The sequence below is a fragment of the Nomascus leucogenys genome, chromosome 1a (genome assembly GCF_006542625.1).
Source record: "Nomascus leucogenys isolate Asia chromosome 1a, Asia_NLE_v1, whole genome shotgun sequence".
NCBI lineage: Eukaryota > Metazoa > Chordata > Mammalia > Primates > Hylobatidae > Nomascus > Nomascus leucogenys.
In genome coordinates, this window is record NC_044381.1 from 46,691,027 (window position 1) to 46,697,333 (window position 6,307).

A 6,307-nucleotide genomic window follows, 5' to 3' on the forward strand; every position below is an offset into this window, starting at 1 on the left:
CCTATCTGTGTCTGTCTTGGGAAAATATATGTGATTGCATTTAGGGGTAATTCAGAATACCTTTTCTCATGATCTTTAATGTGATCACATTGGCAAAGACCCTTTTTCCAAATGCAGTCCATTTAGATGTTCTAGGAATTAGGACCTGGACTTACTCTTTTGGAGACAACTACCTAGCCCACTACATCTTATATTTTATAGTTTTCAAAGAGATCTCACATGCACCATTTTATTTTACACCTTAATATATTTACAATCCTAGAGCTTGAAAAAAGTAATCCAACTTTGAAGTCTTTCCTCACTTTGATTTTAAAATATAATTTTCACAACTCTATGGCTCACCAGCCTTTTACTTGCCCTAAAAGATGGGAGACAGCCCCATTTATGCTGACCTTTGTCATCTCCTTCCTCTCCACGTCGATAAATACTTTCAGTTCTTTTTGATCTCCCTTCTCTCATTACAGCCCTTTATAACTGAGCAGAGTGGGACTAGCACAGAGAAGCACAGGACACACAATTTAATGCGTGTTTCCTGCTATTAGCTGCCAAGCCGACTATGAAGTGTTTTTTAGCCTCTGGCCTCTAGCTCTTCTCAAGATCTGTTAATGAACATATTAGCTTTCCATAGCTGCCACAAATGACCATAAATTTAGTGGCTTAAAATAATACAAAGTTATTATTTTATAGTTCTGTTGGTCCGAAGTCTGACATGGGTCTCACTGGGCTAAAATCGAGGTTTCAGAGGGGCTACTTCCCTTTCTGAAGTCCAATGTGGGGAGAATCCATGACCTTTTCCAGCCCCTAGAGGCAGCCCACATTCCTTCATTGGCTTGTGGCCCCTCCCTCCAGTTTCAAAGCCAGTGAGGTTGTATCTCATCTGGATAATCCAGATGAGCCCAGTCTAATCTGAAGGACTGTACGTTTACTCACATTGGTAAAGTCCCCTGTGCCATGTAAGGTGACACATTCACAGGCTCAGGGATTAGAGTGAGGGCCTTCACAATGGGTGGGCACTAGGCCAAGCTGACAGAGAGTGCAAATACAGCTCAGCACGACACATCCGCTTGGGATACTTCACCTCTAGACCATTGAAAAATGGCCTCAGCCAAAGGCCAGGGCAAGAGGACCGGCATCGGAAAGTCCACAACGAGAAAAGCGGCAACGCCACCTTGAGCACTGGCTCTGGCTCATGGTGATGCTTGCTTAGGTTCCCTCCCTTTCCTCCCCCTTCTGTGCCTTTATTTCCCTTTTCCTTCTTGCCTCCTCTTTCCTCTGTCCCCTAAGCTGAAAGGCGCCGGGAAATATTTCCTGTGAAGGTTTGCCTATTTCTTGTCCTTGAGATACAAACGTGGCTTCCCTCGGCCCAGCTCGTCCTTTATGGATTCCTGCACTTGCCCACATTCCTCTGCCCAGCCGGGGCGAGGCGGGTGAACCTCGGCTTCTCCTTGCTCATCTCTCACCCTTTCATCATGTGGGCGAACAGAGGCTTCCTTAAGGGCCATGAAACATCCTAGAAGAACAGGCCATTGTGTGTTATCAATGGAGGCTTCAGAAACCTCTGGGTCAGGGTTTTTAAAAAAAATTTTTAATAGGGAGGTGGGGAGTTTCTGTCTCAATCAGACAATGAGGACATTATCTTTATTTAAGAGAGAGAGAGATCACAATCAAATCTGAGACACTGCTTACAGCTTTATCCTCCTCTCTGCTGTACGTTGAGCACTCATCCTCTGCGGATCCCAAACAATGGAAAAGGGAAGGAAAAATAAAAGTGAAAAGTAAATTCTGTTCCCACAAAGCAGATTTTACTTTTAAATATGTTCTTTATCTTCATTTTTCACACACACACACGCAAATAATGCAGGTAAGGTTTTGATATAACTACGCTCTCAGAATACCTCTTATATGAAATTAATTATAGGAGTCGGGGCGCCAGGGGAGGGGGAGAGGGAGGGGAAAAGGGGAGACAGTGCACACGGCGTGGCCGCCATCTTGTTTGTGCGCCAGCTTCGCGCGTGCTCCGTTCTCCAGGACTCACGCTTCCCCTTCCTCTCCGCGGTACCTAAGCCTCTGCAGTGCCCGACTCCGCAGGAGCGCCGCGGCGGCTCCTGCTCTTCCTGGACTCCCTGAAGAGGCGTTTGTCGAAATGTCCACAGAAGGAGGATTTGGTGGTACTAGCAACAGTGATGCCCAGCAAAGCCTAAAGTCCTTCTGGCCTCGGGTCATGGAAGAAATCCGGAATTTAGCAGTGAAAGATTTCCGAGTGCAGGAACTCCCACTGGCTCATATTAAGAAGATTATGAAACTGGATGAAGATGTGAAGATGATCAGTGCAGAGGCCCCTGTGCTCTTTGCCAGGGCAGCCCAGATTTTTATCACAGGGTTGACTCTTCGAGCCTGGATTCACACAGAGGATAACAAGTGCCGGACTCTACAGAGAAATGATATCGCCATGGCAATTACAAAATTTGATCAATTTGATTTTCTCATCGATATTGTTCTAAGAGATGAACTGAAACCTCCAAAGTGTCAGGAGGAGGTGCTGCAGTCTGTAACTCCTGCTGAGCCAGTCCAGTACTATTTCACACTGGCTCAGCAGCCCACCGCCGTCCAAGTCCAGGGGCAGCAGTAAGGCCAGCCCACCGCCAGCTCCATGACCACCATCCAGCCTGGGCAGATCATCATCGCACAGCCTCAGCAGGGCCAGACCACGCCCGTGACAACGCAGGTTGGAGAAGGTCAGCAGGTGCAGATTGTCCAGGCCCAGGCACAGGGTCAAGCCCAATAGGCCCAGAGTGGTACTGGATGGACCGTGCAGGTGATGCAGCAGATCCTCACTAACACAGGAGAGATCTAGCAGATCCCAGTGCAGCTGAAAGTTGGCCAGCTGCAGTGTATCGGCTTAGCCCGGTCTGTATCAGGCACCCGAGTTCTGCAGGGACAGATCCAGACACTTGCCACCAGCGCTCAACCGATTACACAGGCAGAGGTCCAGCAAAGACAGCAGTAGTTCAGCCAGTTCACAGATGGACAGCAGCTCTACCAGATCTAGCAAGGAACCATACCTGCGGGCCAGGACCTGCCCAGCCCATGTTTATCCAGTCAGTCAACCAGCCCTCCGATGGGCAGGCCCCCCAGGTGACTGGCGACTGAGGGCCTGAGCTGGCAAGGCCAAGGACACTCAACACAATTTTTGCCATACATCCGCAGGTCATGAGCACTGCCTCCCTCCCCAGAGGACCCGGCGGACCTCAGCGCCTCCTGCAGGCTAGGACACTGGTGCACTAGGCCCCATGCCTGGGGGCCGAGATTCTCCAACAGAAAGATGCAATATTTTTTGTTTCCTTTTTTTCCCCAAGGAATCAATATTTCAATATGTTGAGCTGTGTGTCCAATGCTGTGAAATTAAAATATTAAATCACATATTTGTGGCATTTTCTTGAAGAGTGCGACTGAAGAAATATTTCTCCTTTTGTTTTTTTTGTTTTGTTTTGTTTCTTACCGCCACTTCTTTTTAGAAGCAAATCTCCCCGTGGGTGTACGATATTTCTTGACCGTTGGAAAAGCTGCTCCCCGCAATATTTGCCATGTTGTCCTACCCTCAGATTGAATTAGGTCAATATGTGTAGCTGCTTTTTCACTAGTGGTCCTCTCCCCATCCCTTGCTGTTACCCCAGAGCTCTGTGTATTTGCATCCAGAGGCCATGGAAACACTCCTTGCATTTAAGAGACAGATTTATTCCCCATGGAGAGTGGGTGGGTTCATTGCCACACTCTTTTCTCCCAGGGACCCGGGACACTAGGACTTCATGCGTTTGCTGCCCACCTCCTCTTTATTTTTTAAATGCATTAAAAACTGTGCTAGTCCCCTTTCCATGGTCTTCAAACTGCATGAAATGCAATAAATCTATTTTAGATTTAAAAAAGAAATTAATGATAAGACCTTATCTTACTCAAAAGTTAGCCCTTAGATTTACTAACACAATAAGAGTTGCAAAATAGACATATGGTTTCAGAAACATACATGCAACTGATTGTTTTTGATTATAAATTTTCTTACTTCCTTAATGATAGGAGTGGAAATGTGGATTTAGCTATCCTGTGGATAGCCACTGCAAAGGTGAATTTAGCCCATGGTTTGATGATTGGACTGTATTCCTTTCTTTATTCATCTGAACATTTCAACCAGATGGAAGCACTGTGCTAGATGTTGGGGACAAAATGATGACTAGGCCCATCTCGGCTTTGAGAGTTTCACAGTTAATAATTTCCAAATAATGAAGTAAAGACAAAGAAAGAGAAATCACAGGGCCCCATGAGAGAAAGAGAAGAACATAAAACTTAGCTTGAATGTGAAAAAACGTCAGGGAGGAAGGGATATCCAAGCCGTGTTTTAAAAATCAGCAGAATTTCCCGAAGGTGAATAGAGAGTAAGAGTGGGGGCTGAGAAGGTGAGCAAAAGGGGAGATGGAAAGGAAGAGCAAGAATGAGAGCGGGGACATCGCTTGAAAAGAACCTCAAAATGCTAGGTGTTCCTCAAGCACTGCATTAGAGGCCAGCCCGAGAGGGACGTGCGGGGCTGTTGTGCATGTCAGGTTTGTTGTCTGTGCCGCATCTTCTCCCCCTGATTCTGGTAATGGCATCCTGGTTTTCTTTGGGGGAATTACTCCTGCTCTAACTTTTTTATGGTTGGGGATAGGGCTCTACCTAACTCAGGGCTCCAAAGATGAGCACATGACCCATGGCTGGCTGCTCAGAACATCCCCTCATTTTTGATACTACTAATGGGTTCAACAAGAGGCAAACGCTCAATGGATTACATAGAATGAGTAACACTAGCTGTTGCAACAGTCTCTAAATCTCAGCGGCTGGTTTCCCCCTCACAAAAACAAACAAACAAAACATCGTGCACACTCCTGATCAGGTGGTTCTTCAGTATGGCTTCCTCCAAGTGGTGACTCAGGGATCTAGGCTCATTTCATCTAATGGCGCTGTCACCTGCTGAATGTTCTATGCCCAGACAATGAATGAAGAAGTGAATGTGGAGTGGGTCCAGGTCTGGAGGAGATGGTCTTTATTTTTACTTACATTTCCCTGCCTGGCACTGTGCACATGACCAGACGTAGATGCAAGGAACCTGGGAAATGTGCTTAGCTGTGTGCTCCAGAGGAAAAGGAAACAGTTTGGGGAGCACATTCTATTGAATGACGCTTCCACACTCAAGCGGGGCTAATAAGAGTCAATGAGCCCAAGTCTTGGGGTCATTCTTTCCTGAAATAAATGGAAAAAGAGTTTTAGGGAGGCAGAGGTGACAAGGAAAAAGTCTGGTGATGTGGTAGAACCGTGTCTGGTGCTTTGGTGAGCTTCTGCGCACCGAGCCAGAAGAACTCACCCGAGAAAGAAAGCACCATGAAAACAAAAGATAAGAGAAAAAGAGGGTCCAGGGTAAGGCAGGCAAGATGCCTACAGTGCAAATTTAAGAAGGCAAGCCTGTGTACATGGGCTCTGTCTCTCAGGGCCCTGCTAGAGCAGAGTCAGTACTTGCATGACCTGCTGCCTCAAATCTTGCACCCCAGGCACAAAGATTGCCCAGACCTCACCTTGAGACAGAGAAAATCTTGGGAGTATTATTGAACTCCTGGATCCATCTGAAACCAGACCCATGCACTGGAAAATTCAGCCACATGAACCAATAAACATACTTTTAAGCTAAAGCTTTTTAAGTTAGGTTTTTGTGCCTTGCTACCAACAGAATTCTGATAAATATGCGTTAGTGCCATGGAGAATCTGTGAAACGTTTTAAGCAGAAGAGTAGTAGAGAGGGGCCAACATAGTTAACCCAATCTACGTGTAGCACATCCTGCCATTCTCACCGAAAACGGGCACTCATCTTGCCTCCATGAAGGTTTTTCTCCGCATAAATTGTGTTAATCTTGCCATCAGGATTCACATCTGAACGCAAATTCAAAAGCTTTCTCTAAATCAAAATAGCCTTTATAAGACTGTATTGGATGCTTTTGCCTTTCCTGCTTTTAGCTGAAAGTTTTTGAAGCTGGTACTGCAAGCAAAGGCCTTTCTGTAGCTTTTCTGGCCCCTCCAGGACCAATAAAAACTTGAAATCTTGCAGCAGGAAAATATGCTCCAAGTTAGCACTGAGTCTTAAGGAAGTGAGTAAGTGAAACGAGTGTTTGCTTTTTGGGATTGAATTTGATGCTGGGTAAGAACCAGAAAGTATACATAGTGTATTTGGGGCACTGCCAATGTTAATCCCATAGGTGGCCCCAGTGGGGCAGTGGTGAACGCTACCTTG

General features: G+C 46.3%; 1 pseudogene; it reads left to right on the forward strand.

Annotated features, from left to right (window-relative positions):
• Nucleotides 1-2,128: 2,128 nt before the first annotated feature.
• Nucleotides 2,129-3,150, forward strand: LOC101178518 (annotated as a pseudogene).
• Nucleotides 3,151-6,307: the final 3,157 nt, after the last annotated feature.